This window comes from Punica granatum, chromosome 4 (assembly GCF_007655135.1).
Source record: "Punica granatum isolate Tunisia-2019 chromosome 4, ASM765513v2, whole genome shotgun sequence".
Lineage (NCBI taxonomy): Eukaryota > Viridiplantae > Streptophyta > Magnoliopsida > Myrtales > Lythraceae > Punica > Punica granatum.
This window is the reverse complement of record NC_045130.1, coordinates 18895545-18911459: the sequence shown is the minus strand read 5'-3', so window position 1 is coordinate 18911459 and position 15915 is coordinate 18895545. Positions and strand designations below refer to the sequence as shown.

Below are 15915 nucleotides of genomic sequence, written 5' to 3'. Positions count from 1 at the left end.
AACCTTGATTTGGCACCTAAGATGGTGAACATATTGAGGATTCAGGTTAGGCGCCGGTATGGTGACTAAACTAAGATTTGTACAGTGTAGAGTTTTGACATACGCTCCTTGGGAGAATAACTTTACTGTAACATGTATTTCATACTACATGTGTTGAGCGACCAAAATTAGGAAATGGATGAATGGATCCCTGCTTCATCATTGTGTGAATCCTAATTTACATACAAAGACCATTAATTGTGTCCTTTTTTGACCTTTGACTATATCATAAGATTAGGGATCGATGATCGCTACTTTGGCATGTTACCTAAGGTCATGATTGATTCGACTGGATGGGGCATTGCTGGGAAAGCAGTCGGTCTTTAGTCAAGTGATATGAGGGTGAAGGGAAGACTTTTTGATCACATCTTAAGTTTTGTGTTTAAGGACGTCCCAATTATGTCTCTTTCTGAACAGCTTGGACATGATTGTAATTACAAAAGCTTGAAATAGAAGTTAAGTAAGCTCTCTGAGGGATTAGAGATACTTAACTTGATGTGGATTCAAATTAGTCCGAGACATACGAGACACATATTCTTTTTTTTTAAGGTTTGATACCTTTATGCTGGCTCTAACGAGTTTCTAGTGTAGAGCTCCCCGCTATTTTCTATGTGCTCGGTGGTCACACGGCCCATTAATGTATGAATGTTCTTTCTCTAACGGTTTGAGCGTCAACATGATTAGGTCGGTCCTCAAGTGCGAGTGGGAGATGTAGAATTATTCGGGTTGAACCGAATAAGATCTGCCCTTGTGAGACTCGACCTGACTTGATTAAACCACGTTAGATATTATCTCATGACTGTGATTATCTAGATATATCTAGAGATATTTGTGGGATCTGGTATTGGATCCGTAACTACTGAATATAAGTAGATAATTCCAGTGAACATACAATCGATTGATCGACAAAAGAGAGTTCTTGCTCCCAAAAAGTGAGAGAGCATGAGAGAGGGTTTTTGTGCCGTGTTTAGCGGTCTTTGCTCATCCTAGTAGCAAGGCCCACTGCCAATGGTTATTTATCTTGCAAGACGTGATCATTCAGTCCAATCCCGGAGGCCCTAATCGAGAGATTCGATCAAATAAACCTAAAACCTTACCTGTTCGGGTCAATTCTTTAAATTCCATCGCAGGACTTGCTGGAGCATGTGATAAGGATGGTTCAGGACAAGACATCTTTTTCTTTGTTGATTTCCGTAATTTTTATATTAGTTATTATAGATTATAGATTCAAGATTTTGGATCATGTGGCAGCGGGGAAGTCAGAAATAATGTTCAGGGTGGGCAATTTAAAAGTTTTGGGGTAAAAGTCAAATAATAAAATAACTTAGGAGGCATTGATTTTTTAGAGGCAAAAGTTAAAATTTTTATAAATTTGTATGTGAAATCTTCAACCGATGGAAAAGTCTAGAGCCTCAATGGCTCCGCCCCTGCCATGTGGTAAGCCAGTTTTGCTTTGCTGCTGCTGCGAATTTGAGAGAATAATCTTTCTGAAGGAACAAAAGAAAGGGTATAGACGCAATATACGTAGTCTACGGGGGAGCAACATGAGAACGTGACCGGAGGAAGAAATTGGTACGTTATAATATTAACTATCATGTACAAAAATGAATAAAGTTTTGAAATTACAAAAACCGTAAAGAGAGAAAGAGATTAATCTAGCTATTCTAGCTCAATAACAAAAGCAAAAAGTATATTAAATTCTTTTGGATGGTCCACTAAAAGTAAAAGATCTTTCAGCGTGGATTTTCTCCATTATAAAACTCGAATTCGAGACTTTGCTTAAGAAGACAGACGTCGAACTACTTGAATCAACTTAGGTTAGTGAAAAATATATTAAATTCTTAGTAATAAAAAGCATTCAGCATCGTGCTGCCTGCACTTCACTTGTCTTCTTGTATGCTGACTATCTCAGTTTGACCAACCTTCTTCCTCAAGGCAATGGCCAATTCCACTGCATCCACTCCATCTCCCTTCACCACTATCTTCTCTCCTTCAAATCCAACGAAGCTCACCCCTGCAATTTTATTAGTGGGAAGAACCATCGGTCAAGTTTCATCATAGAAGAGAAAGAAGAAGAATACAACGTTCGCATGGTGCTCCCAATTTTGCATGATATGTATTCCTACTATTCAAATGTTCCACCATACTTGTATAGCGACCTTGAAATGCCAATAAGGTTTTTTTTTTCTAAGTAAATAGAAAATGCCAATAAGGTCGTATTCATCAGTTCGACTCCAGAGTCCTAATTTGGTGTTACCCGATAGAATGAAAATGAGATCGAGCAAAAGAAAGAAATGGCCATTACCAGTTGATTTAGCGGCGACCTGAAGTGCCTTGCTCTTGCACTTGACACATTGCATGTGCACCTTCAGGGCGATCTTTTGCTGCGAAATGATTCATTCATAATTTGTTTAGTAAAGTGAATTCAGCCCCTCACTTTCGGATGGATGTGTTAATGACTAATCGACAATTACAATGAAAAAACAAAAGAAAACAAAAAAAAAAGTAAAAGAAGGAAAAGAAAAAATCCAACGTCAACTGTATATGTCATGGGCAAAATTGACCAAAAAAAAAATGAAGTCCGTCTACTATTTCATCCCAGTTCTTTTTGTCTTTTATTTTTCCCCGTCCCGTCAACAACCTGAATGTGCCAGTAATTTTCCACTAGGACTTATTCGTAGAATTGAAAGTCGACATGTGCTTTGAGTTGGAATTTCCTTCAAATTCGTCAAAAGTATAACACAGATTTGAACATGTCAAAACATATACATGCTTAGTAAGAAATAATACGTACCTTCATGTTATCGATAGAGAATTGATATGAGATATCACAAGCGAATGAACTTGCGATAGAGAACACTGAGAGCTACGACCAGACTTTAGAACACAAATCTTGTCCAGTAAACAAAGAGGGGATAGCGATAAGAGGCTGAGAGGGAGAGAGACAGAAGAGGACCTATATATACTATGAAGACAGACTGAAGCAAATTGATTAATGGGGACATACACCGCGTGGAAGTTGCAGAGAACTTCTGCGTTACGAAAAAGTAAGTGGAATTAAAATGACACGGCCGGACCCTTCACATGGCATACTTAATTTCGACGAAGATTCAACCCTTTCACATTGATTCTCCCGTAACAGACACGTTAAAAAAGTAAAAGAAACTCCTCTTTTGCTGGGAAATTTAGAGAAAGAACTCGATCATAATATATTGTAAGTGCTAATAAAATTACAAGCGGTGGATCGTATATTTATTAATGAAGGATTTTGTTTATTTATTTATTTTTTACCAATCTATTTATATTATATTAATACTGGCTCCTGAAAGCTCGAGTAACGAGATGCTTTCATTCATTCGGTAGTAACTTGTCGCATCAGCTTCTTTTACTCATTTCTTGGCTTCTCATTGAAAGTCAATTCGATGAAATATCTATTGCAATAAAGATGAATTTATTTTACCGTTTTTTCATATGGAAATAAATTAACCTTCACATTTCCATTTGATCTTAAAGAACGAGAGAAGGATCATAATTATGGGGGACCAGAGTAGCCAAGGCTGTGACATGCATTCTATGCTAGACTTTTAATTGGCGGAGCCCGACAAGCCGTTACCCGCCCGTTCCATTACATGCTCCAAGCAGTGTTTGCTCTGCATTGTGGTCGACATTGTGATCACCACCACGTTCTGCTTTGCCCTCCCATCCTTGCCCACTGATTTGGCCATCATATCATTCTCTAAATAGATTGATTTGTTTTGAAATAAAGACCATGGGATTGTTTTGGTTTCAGTGTCTGTTAGATCTCTGCTTCCAAATTGGCTGGCTGAGGGACCTTATCGAGTCTTTCACATCAATCGATCTGCTTGATTGCGTCAATTTGTGAGCGGGGACGACGTCCTGCACTATCAAGCCATCTGCTGGCTGTTCTTGGGTCACCGGTTTATATGATGAAGCTTTATCGAGCTTAATATGGAATAGAATATCGGCAATTGAGGTATGTTGTTGTGACTTTCCTTTTTTCAGTTGACATGCTGATTACTTTTTTCCTTCTAAAATATTTGATTAGGCATTAAAGCATCCCAATGGCAATTGTTAATGGGAAACTCTTAACATCATGATACAAGTTGAGAGCCAATTATATTTTATGTCGGTAATGAATTGGGTGAGCATAGTACCAAAGGTCTAAGCCACAGTAACTATGGTGTAAATGTTGTTCTAACAAAAGAGTATGCAGGAAGGTATGCTTGCAGTTTTCTAAATATGCGTATCCTTGTGAGTTTCAGATGAATTTTTATACTCGGACTTTTGATGATTTAATCAGTGGGCAGTGGATCCATAGTTGATTAGGGATGCAGACATAATAATGCTGGACAAAAGGACGGAGACGCAGTGTGCACTTCTTCACATGTTAGAAGCTTGGATGTTCTCTACAATAATGTAATATATAAAGATTATTCTATTGATGTTCATGAATTTAATTTAAGATATTAATTGAAATTATGACCGCAATTCCTTATGTCCGTTGCAAGCTTGAATCAAGGAAAGCCTTAATTGAATAATCCCTACAATCAAATTCTCTGATCACGGAAAGCCATCAATAAAAATCCCCTAAAGAAAGCCAAAATTGAAGGAGAAACGTTACATGCATGAGTAAAGGAAAGTTTTCATTATTTTATTATTTCCTTCTTCACCCTCAAATCTCTTCACTGACTGTTATTATTTCTTTGTCAAGAGGTTATCATTTAAAAGGAAAGTAGGGAGGAATTTCTCATTTTTAGAATATATATATATATACACTAAGATATTATCAATGAAAAACTATTCTCCAAATCCTATTTTGTTCCTTAAACATCTGTACAGACTAGAAGAAACATGGATGATGGAACGGTATAGATAATATATTTTGTCAATTTACATTCTAGATTTAAAAAGGAGACTAGTTAGTGGTAGAACATGGTTGTTGATTTTTGAAAAGCAATAAAATTGTGAATATAATTTATAAAATATCAATAATTAAACTCTAAGTCATCATTTTATTACATTTCTTAATATATTTTATAAAAAGTTAGCTAAATTGTGTAAAAGAAGGCACTTGCGCAACGTGTGGGTAAAAAAGCTAGTTATTATTAATGGGGCAAGTAATTAGTTGCTCTGGATACGAAGGACCATTTTAACTTTAGTAGTTGCTAGATATGAATGCAACTTCTAGCAGGTATAATAATACATATATTTTTTCCGTGGGAAAAATAATTACATATATTGAAAAAGGAGGATTTGGCATAATGTTATCGGCCTCAACAGGGTACTCATATATCTAGGTTCGATTCTCATTGGTGCCACTATATTTATCACCTTATGGTCAGGTCCATAGGTCTTTTTTGTAACCAACAATAGTATAATACACTTTAAATAATTCCTAAATTGGACAAATACTTGTCGTCTTTTTCAATTAGGTCATACAAAGAATTACCAATTTATTACTTTTTAACCATCTTTTTACTACTCATCTAACTCTCAATTATGAAAAATATACTTTTTAACCATATCAATAAAGACAACAAATCTGAAATCTGTTAATTCCTTGGCACATATTTTGGAAGAGAAAATATTAAAAGGAAAGATGTTTTTACCAACAAATTGCTAGGTGAGTGTTAAGTAGTTTCAATCTCGTATGACACAAATTTGATTCCCTGGAAGCACATTTGTTGGAGATGGAAAACTTTTAATACTTGATCTTCTAATATTGTAATAGTGTATCCCCACAATTTAACTCACAAAAAAAATATGGATTTTTTTTTCGCTCGATGACCAAATATATGCAATTCAAAACAAACATAAATAAATAAAGTGCACTACACATATATGTCAGCATATCTCAAAAGAAGAAAAAGATACAGACAAAAAGGGGGAAAAAAGGCGACCTTTTGCTCAAACACAATTTATTGACTAATCCAGAGATGCATATAAAAGCAATTAAAACTTTTTTTGAACAGTTTTATTTTAGAATTTTGGGTAAATTACAAAAAAAACTCAAGTTTTGTAAAATGTCTTAATTTTGTCCTAAATTTTGTTTTGTAACAGAAAAAACCATAAGTTTTCTAAAATGTCTCAAAAATGACCTCCGTTATAACTTCCGTCAATTTTTGCTTACGTGTGACCTATGTGGACTGTTAAAGGGATCTACCATTAGCAACAAAAATTGATGGAAGTTATAACGGGGGTCATTTTTGAGACATTTTAGAAAACTTATGTTTTTTTTTGTTACAAAACAAAATTTATGACAAAACTGAGACTTTTTACAAAATTTGAGTTTTTTTTTGTAATTTGCCCTAGAATTTTTTAGGATGGGACTATTTTCGCCCCATTTTGACTAATCCACTCCCTTTATTGACCATAATACCAAAATGCCCCCAACAAAGAATTAATTACTCTAATCAGATAAACCCCTTAAATCGAGAATATTTTAGATGATCCTACCTCAAATGACATGATGAGAAAAAACCAATAAGAATTCTTTAATGAAGAATAATTATAGCAATTATCTGAGTGATTAGTACCAAGTTTCTAGTTTTAGGCATTTTGATTCGTGCTTCCTGATACCACGTGACGAGGTGGGATTATCCAATAACTTTTCCCTTAAATCACACTTTGATTTCTCATCTCTTCCTTTGTAGATTATTGCATTAAATATCACATGTATTTTTCTCGTACTTTACATTGCATATGCACTTACCTAAAATATTACTTAAAAAAATTTCACATTTCCTATAAACTAATGATAAGTAAACAATTTTATTCCCGTAAGTCCTAAATATTTTCTTTAGCATAGTATTAATCGGTTGAAAATCTTGATGTACAAAAATTAGAAAAACAAAACCAAATATATATACACATATACATTTACAAAAGAAATTTATTTACTCGAAGAATACCAAGAAATAAATATCTAAGAACATGTGTACTTCTTTCAAAGCAGTGTTCTTGCTTCTTGGCCAAATATGCAAGGTAGATAGATTTGCAAATGAATTATTAAGAGAATACAATATACTATATTTTTTTGTCATTTACTTTGATTATTTCTTTATCAGTATGATAATATTAATTTTTCGTATTAAATAATTAAAATAATGCCAACATATTATTAGAATTTAAAATTCATAAATATTATGTAATTGATATTTTCACAATTTATAAACGGTTATCTAACAAAATTTTATGTAAAAAGTATAATTGTATGAGCACAACTGTGTAAATCTATTTTTCGAAAAACACAAACTCATCACTTGTATGTACATTTTGTAAAAGCAAACAATCAACAAGTATATAAAAAAAGCCTCAATTAACAAATTATCAACAAATAAACAAGTGATCTTGTTTTTGTTTTCTCTTGAAAATCATTTTGTTCGAATATGAAGATTTGTATTATTTTGGCATCGAGATCTTTAATTAAATGATGAAACACTAAACAAATAGGATTTCGGTTTCTAAACTAAGATTATAGTTTTTTCTCATTTTTGCACGTAGTTAAGAAAATCTTTTATAATATTTTTTTGTAACTGGATATTTAAAATAGAGATATAAAATGTATAAATGGAAATAAATTGTGTGGTGATTAAGAAAGGAAGAGATGAGAATGAGAGAGTAATTTAAGGGTTTTATCCATATGAATTAGAGTAGTTGATATATTCTTGGGGCATTTTGGTAAGATGGACAATAAATGGGGTGGATTAGCTAAAGAGGGATGAAAATAGCCCTAACCAATTTGTTGTGTACTTTCACCGAAATAATTTTTCGGTGTGAATCATAGTATTCGAAAGTTCAATTGGACCCCGACTAAATAGTAAAACTCTTCTAGGGTGGATTTTCTCAATAAAATTCGAACTCGAGACCTTAAATACTTAAGGGAAATAAATACCAACCGCTTGGACCAATTCACGTTGGTTAACATGATATGCATATGCCAATGTTGAACAATTTTTTTCCTTTTTGGGTAATAATAACAAATTTAACCATCATAAAATTAATTGGGCTCATCAAATGCACATAGCCATGCATATATACATATGCCTATATGTATAAACAGAGCTAATCAGATCATATTTGTTATTATAATGCTAATACGGTCTAGAAGGCTAGAAAAGAAGAAGGTAATGGAAATAAATAAATAGACAGAGCACCTGGATCAGCACTCAATTAGCAAAACCTCTAATCCCTTTTTTACTTTTTTGGTTACATTTCTTTTACTTTTTATTTTAAAACTCGTAGCCTTGTACTGTGTGGGCCATGAATCCTTGACTTAACTGTCATCTGTCTATGTACTTTTTTTAAAAAGAAAATACAGTGCAACCATCGACACTTTCGCTTAGTAATTAAATGATTTTATGTCCGATTCTTGATATGAGATTATCAATATCTTTTTATTAACTATTAGAATTTATATTTTATTATATTAAGTTCATGAATCTCTTTTATAATAAAGAAAAAAATATAATATCCTTTTAATATCATTTTGTACGATATTTTTTATTTTATTTTATTTTGTGGTGGGATGGTACAAGGTCTTGGGTTAGTTGGGCGAAGGAAAGAAGAAATCACTGAAAGTTGGGAATCCAACCTTGAAATCCAATGTTTTAGACAAGAATAGAGTTAACTGCATCAAGCTTTATTTTATGTCTATACTAGACAAGAGAATACTAGATAACAATAATTTTAGTCAAGTATATTTTGAATTAATTAGAAACTGTTCAACTATATGAATAAATTTATTTAGATATTTAATATTAGTAATTAATATTATTATTACTCTTTTATCATGATTATATATATCATCTTTGTGTTGTTGAAACATCATCTTGAATTATTGACTATAGTTCATAAGCCATATATTACATGTGTGTGAGCTATGGAATCCTAGACTCGTGAAATTTTTTATTTCAATTTTTAAGGTGTTCCAATTTAGATATTTCAATTTATGAACAATATCTTGGAATTTATTAACTATTTTATATGAAGTTTTCAACAACTGGTTATTTATGGAATATTAGTAATAAGCACTCTATATATATGGATCTTATATCAACTTGAGAAAAAAATTAAAGAAGATACAATTTGAAAATAAGAAGTAAAGGTCCAACATTAGATTGTGTGGTAAAATACTATCTAGAATTATTTTTTAAAATTTAAGTGTTCCATGTAAAAATGAAATTACAATGAATAAGGCTTGTTTGGTTTCAAAGTGTGATTTTAAAATTACACTTTAACTTAATTCTACCCACAACAAAATAAAATAACTCATACAAAATGAAAAAATGAACCCCATTTATACCAATCTTTTTTTCACAACAAAATAAAATAACTCATATAAAGTCAAAGGATAAACCTCATACATAACCATTTATACCACTTTTTTTCAAAATCAAAATCTGATTTTAAAATCCCACTTTGAAATCAAACGCAGCATTAAAAATGTCTGCATTTCAAAGCAAGATGTAATAGTCATCTTTTGGCAAATAGAAATCTGGCTTAGTAAGATAATGCACTAAAAAAAGTCAAAATGAGAAAAATAAAATAAATTAAAAAAAGAGAGTTTTTGTCCGGGTGGGAAAAACTCCGAACTCGCCTCCTTAGTCATAGAGACCACTTTTAAATTATTAAGAAGATAATAGGGAAAAGAAAGAGACACAGAAAAAACTTTACGAGGATGCAAAAATATTGAAAAATAAAATGGGTGATTCTTTTTCTAGTACATACAAGTTATAGGGTCCATATTTTAGTACTTAATCAATAGTAACCTATTGGGCTACTTACATAAACTAAATAGTATCTATAATACCTATATTTTTAACATATAAAATATAATAAATAATTGATTAGATCAATACATTGAATCATCACTCTCTTAAGAGTAGGCTTTTCTTACTGCTCCCCATTCGTAGAGATTTTTGAACTCTACTTTAGCTTAAAAAAATAGAAGATAGAAGATGTCTCCAATAATAGATTAATGCCAATTCCATGTGTTTCTTCTCGGAAACTAGAAACATTGACTTACGGTGAACAACTTTTTTTAATATTTAATTGATAATATAGAGTATGAAAGGTAGAGTGACCCATGTCTTGACTCAATAATTAAAAAATTTTAAATTTAATATTATCAATACCCTTTTATTTATTATTTAGAATTTTTATTTTATTGTACTAAATTCATAGGACTCCCTTATAATTTAAAAAAATAAAAATTAATAAATTAATAATGTAGAGTAGTTTGGCACCTGAACCATTCGTATCCCTTGGTCATGACTCGGCAAAATGGAATTATATTTGATACATAGAAAGATCGCAGTGGAAGGTAATTCACAAATTGATTGCGCTGAGCTGCTTTCATGTCTTCAATTTGACATATTGAACTAAAGGGATTTTTATCCCAAATGACCCACGGTTTATGCGTTTTGCCAAATTTATAATATGTTTTTTTTGTCAGATATATTTTATGGTTTACATTTTGCTTCAAATCTATCCCGCCATTATATCTCCGTCAATGTCTAACGATGTTGCTGTAGTAACCATTTTTATCTGGAATAGATTTGAGAAAAAATTAAAACTATAGGATAATTTTGAGGAAATAATTAAAACAATAGGTTAGATTTGGGAAAAAATTAAAACTATGAGATATATTTGGAGCCTACTAACCTTTAATTAATGAACAACAAAAACGTTGAGATAGATTACGAGCAAAATGTAAACCATGGAATATATCTGATAAAAAAAAGAGTATATGATATATTTAATAAAATACGTAAATCATGGACCATTTGAGGTAAAAATATCTAAACCAAACATCTACGGGTTACTTAGCACAAGGAATTCTAGTAGGAAACTGTCACACGAGTATTGAACCCAAGATTGCAGCATTAGCAACTCGACGGCAAAATATTATAAAAATTATATTTATTTATTTTTAATTAAATCTGTAGCTTTATAAAAGTATCATTGTATATGCTTAATATATACTTATAAAAAATATATATATGCTTAATATACATACATATATATATATATATATATTATTACAAGAGTGACAAAAGTTTCGTCTAATTTTCAATTTAGACGAATGCTTATTGTAGATGATTTTAAAAATTCCAGAGCTAAATAGAAGTTGAGGGTCTACTTAACATACTAATTCTATACATAATTGCCTATTCATACTTTTTCAACCACCCATTTCTCTCACAATTTTCTCCTATCTCCCTCTTTTCTCACTTTTTATCTCATACTCCCTAAATTAACCACACGTAGGAAGACATTTATTTAATTGCTAAAAACCAACATTAATTGATTCAAGTGATTTGAAACTTATTCTGCTTAAATGAGATCTCGGGTTCGAGTCCTTGATAATGTAGAAAAATCTATGCTGAGAGAGTTTTATCGCTTAATGAGCTGACTTGGCTCGACTGAATTAGTTTAAGCCTAATTGGACTTCCGAATACTATGATTCACGCAAAAAAAAAACAATGCATTTGTATTCAAAAACAAAAAAGTACAGAGTAATCTGGTATTTTAGTAATTGATGAAAAATAATTGATAAAAATATATCATTTACGATAATAGCTTATTCTATTAATTTCATTATAACATACTTTTTTTTGCTCGGTTCATTATATATATACAGACGTTGCACGGATTCCTATGTGCATATCACATGTCGAATTTCAATTTCCGTACTAATAGTTTTTTGGACAAGAGGCTTCATATAGATCGAGTGGATGCAATGCACCCCCGTCATAAAATAAAATAAATTTTATAATAGTATTAATAATAACTGAATAACTGAAATCTATATATTAATAAAATTTACTTGGGTGCATAATAAATGTAATGCAATGTATGGGGTGCATAATAAATGCAATTGAAGCTTCCCACTCACTAATCTCACTAATTGGGAGTTTCCGACCTCGATTAGAGCTTCTTGCTGCCGATTTGGGTCCAATGTTGCTGTGAAAGCTACGAACCCTACAGAAGCGTTGGCTGAATGAAGAAGGGATGAGCTTCACAGATCTATTATGAATTGGAAGGCCCCTACCAACCGTCCTCGGCTTGCCCTCGAAAGCATGCTCAAGGAAAAAATAAAATAAATAATTTAAGACAAGTCCTACCAATTGTACTGCTGGATTCCACTATCTCGAAAAATCTCAGCCTCACTTGTCAGGTAGCAGACATAATTAAGCAGAGTTGGGAAATGTTCACTTTCCAAACACACTACAATTAAAAATTATGGAAAAATAATAATTTAAAAGTGAAGAATAATAATAAAAATTATAAAATATAGGCACCTAAATATCTTACTAACTAAAATTAGAAATGATGGAATATTAAATTACAAAATAAAATAATTTGAAAACATTAAAACACTAATATAATACTCTAATTTTATCAAAAGTAAGTAAAAATGAATTATTAAAGTTAATAAATTTTTTTCCATAAAAGCTTAAAATATTAAAAATTCTAACTATGAACGAAAAAATTGTATTGGACATTTTTTAATATTATTAGAAAATATATACATTTTATATACGAAATTGATGATCATGTTCCAATATAAAAATAATAATATATAACCTATTATGTTAGACATTATAAAGGCTTAAATACAATAAAAAAAATCTATCTATATATTTATAGTAAAACAAACCACACAAAAATAATAACTGTCTTTAATAAACTACCAAAAGATTATTGTAATTAATTTATATAAATAAAAATAAGTATATCATGCAACAAAATTCGCATATTATCTATATAAACTTCTAAAAGTCGCTTTTTTATAAAAAATTTCACAAAAGATTAAGATTAAGTATTTTAAATGAGAACATCACGATATACTATTAGAATATATAATTATAAAAAATTTCAAACTTAGGTTTCTATGTTTGAAACAAATATTTATAAACGATCTTGGATGTTATAAACACAAATATATTAATACAAAGCAAATTAAATATAAGAATCAGTTATTGAATTATTGTCAATGAATTGATTAGCCTAAACTCTAACATATTAGAAATTATTTCTTCAAAAATAAAAAATAATTATTGAGAATTCTTACGGTTCATAAAAAGTAATTCATCCTTAGAGATCGTGAATTATTACCATATTTTGCCAAAAAAAGAATAATTACCATATGTACATAAAACCCGTGCAATGCACATGATTGAAAATCTATATGTAAGTAAAATTAGCAAACCAAATTACGACTATAAAAGAATTTCATAAATTAAATATTTATAGTGAATATGTTACACTAAATAAACAATAGTAAAACAACTACAATTGTAATAAATGTCCACAATAAATGTTCTCAATACTGTAACAAAATTAAATTTCATATTTAATTATCTATATATTACTAAAATTTAATTGAGTACATAAGTGGATGCATAATAAGTGCACTGCAATGTGTGGTGCATGAGTGAGTACATAATAAATGCAATAGAATGTCTTACTAACTACAATTACAAACTATGAAAAAAAGAAAATTTAAAATGAAGAATAATAATAAAAACTATATCATATAGACACCTAAATATCTTACTAACTACAATTAGAAATTATGGAATACTGAAATTGCAAAATAATATAATTTGAAAAAAATAAAATACTAATATAATACCATGATTTTATCAAAATTAAGTAAAAATTAATCATTAAAGTTAGTTAAAATGTTACCGAAAAAGCTTATAATAATAAGAAATTCTAACTATGAACGAAAAAAAATTGTATTGGACATTTTCAATATTATTAGAACAATATATGCATTTTATATAAGAAATTGATGATCATGTTTGAATATAAAAAATTATAATACATAAATTATTGCGTTAGACAATATAAAATCTTAAATTAATAAACTACACAATATAATAAATGTCATTAATAAATGCTATCAACATATTATTGTAATTAATTTATATTAATAAAAATATGTATATCATACAACAAAATTCGCATATTGCCTACATACAAGTTCACATTTAAGATAGAAATATAAACTACTAAAAGTCACTTTTTATAAAAAAAATTGACAAAAGATTTAAATTAAGTATTTTAGATGAGAACATCACGATATAATATCAGAAAATATTATAATAAAAATTAAAAAAATTAGGTTTCTATATTTGAAACAAATATTTATAATGATCTTAGACAATATTAACACAAAGAAAGTTAAATATAAGAATCAATCACAGAATTATTGTCACTAAATTGATTAAATTAGTCTAAATTCTAACATATTATAAATTATTTCTTAAAAAATTGAAATTAATTATTGAAAATTCTTACGATTCATAAGAAAGTAATTCATCTTTAGAGATTGTGAATAATTACCATATATAAATAAAACGGTTGCAACGCGCGAGATTGAAAATCTATATGTTAGTAAAATTAGTAAACCAAACTACATAAAAAGCTAAATTTCATAAATGAAATATTATAGTGAATGTGTTGTACTAAATAAAAAAATTAAAACAGCTACAATTGTAATCAATGTCTATGATAAATGTTCCCAATATTGTGACTAAACTAAATTTTATAATTTAATTATTAATATTGTAAAATAGACTACTCATGCAATAAATGATCTTGATATTGTAAGAAAGCTAAATTCCATAATTTAATTTGAAATTTCATTCTAAATAAAATTAATATAATAATAATAATAATAATTAATAATATAATGATTTTCAAGATACAATGAACAAGTCTTATAAAAACAAAGAACTATGTTTCTGTTAATATATATGATAGTAATTTTTATTATACAACCAATATTATATAGTGAAACTAACTAAATTTTCTATTATATAAGGACATATTAAATAGGATTAGAATAATTAATTTGCACGCAAATAAGAAAATATAACTAATTGGCAAATAAAGAAAAAAAAAGTATTGCAATTAACCATTTGACAAATAACAAAATCAAATAATTAGTTAAAAATCAGAAATGTAAAATTATTATTGTACTATTTAAGTTATTGTAATTTATAATAAAAATCTGAATAATTATTGTTGGAAATTTAAAATCAATAATAATGATGAAATTTTATTAATCTTATAGAGAATTTAGAATTGTAAAATAAAAAGAATATAAAAAATATAGCAGAATGAACCGTGCAACGTACAACGCATGAGCAAAACACCTCGTATTATAATTATAATGTTATTTATTTCCGGAAATAAATTGTGAGAACAATTAAATGGCATGCACATGTTTTGTTTTGGGACTGTGTGGTCAACTATGTAAAATTCAACGGGCTCTTTTACGTAAGCGTCCTCGTCATGTGGTGATGACATTATTCCTGCGTAATAGGCAAACATCTTCCATGTGCTAGATGATATGAGTGTTGAATTTTCAATGTTGATTTGAATTTTTTTCATCTATAAGATTAAATTTATTAAATTTATCAAATATTTTATTAATTGGTTTTTAAAATTATTTTTGTTTTTCTTTTGTATAATTAAAAATCATAATTGAATTTTTATTTTACTGAAATGACCGATCTGATTTAGTAATAATACGAAGTAAAAGGACTTGTTTAGATTTCCAAACACCAAATTTTAACTTTAACTTTAAGTCAACACACTACACAATAAAAACACATATTTTCCAAGTCAAAAATTTTAACTTTAACTTTAAGTCAACACACTACACAACAAAAACATACGTTTCCCAAGTCAAATTTATAATCACATCTCATTTGTCATTTTCCACAATCAAAATCAAAATAAAATTATTTTAACTCTGAATCCAAACGTATCCTAATCGACCTATCTCTAACTATGATTGAAAATCACCAAAATCATAGAGAAAATTACGTCAAA

General features: G+C 29.4%; 1 long non-coding RNA gene across 1 annotated transcript; it reads right to left on the bottom strand.

Annotated features, from left to right (window-relative positions):
- Positions 1-1600: 1600 nt before the first annotated feature.
- Positions 1601-2990, bottom strand: LOC116205326. Its single transcript, XR_004156496.1, has 3 exons — positions 2834-2990; positions 2345-2423; positions 1601-2053 (listed from the first exon to the last, which is right to left on the bottom strand). It is a non-coding gene; the product is annotated as an uncharacterized LOC116205326 (long non-coding RNA).
- Between the last annotated feature and the right edge of the window lie 12925 nt (positions 2991-15915).